This window comes from Anthonomus grandis, chromosome 2 (genome assembly GCF_022605725.1).
Source record: "Anthonomus grandis grandis chromosome 2, icAntGran1.3, whole genome shotgun sequence".
NCBI classification, from domain to species: domain Eukaryota; kingdom Metazoa; phylum Arthropoda; class Insecta; order Coleoptera; family Curculionidae; genus Anthonomus; species Anthonomus grandis.
The window spans coordinates 10988626-10988908 of NC_065547.1; positions in this window are offsets into that span (position 1 = coordinate 10988626).

Sequence of the window (283 nt, forward strand, 5' to 3'; positions counted from 1 at the left end):
TGTCCACCAGTGGCAGAGCCTTCCTAGTGTGGAATTTTTTCCTAGAATAGATTGTCCGACTCCTAAGAGTGGAAGATTTTATTTGACTATACGTGTATGATCCATTGTATGAGGGTTGTTTTCTAATACTTGTGAGCATTCTTTAATCTTGTTCTAAAGGTAGCAGTGGAGGCTTTTGTCCAGGTTGGGGCCGTATATAGCTAAATTCAGCAAGCTAGGTAGGTAAATCGAGTTGGCTCTCCATCACTTAGGAGTATTATTAATCCTAATGTAAGATATAACC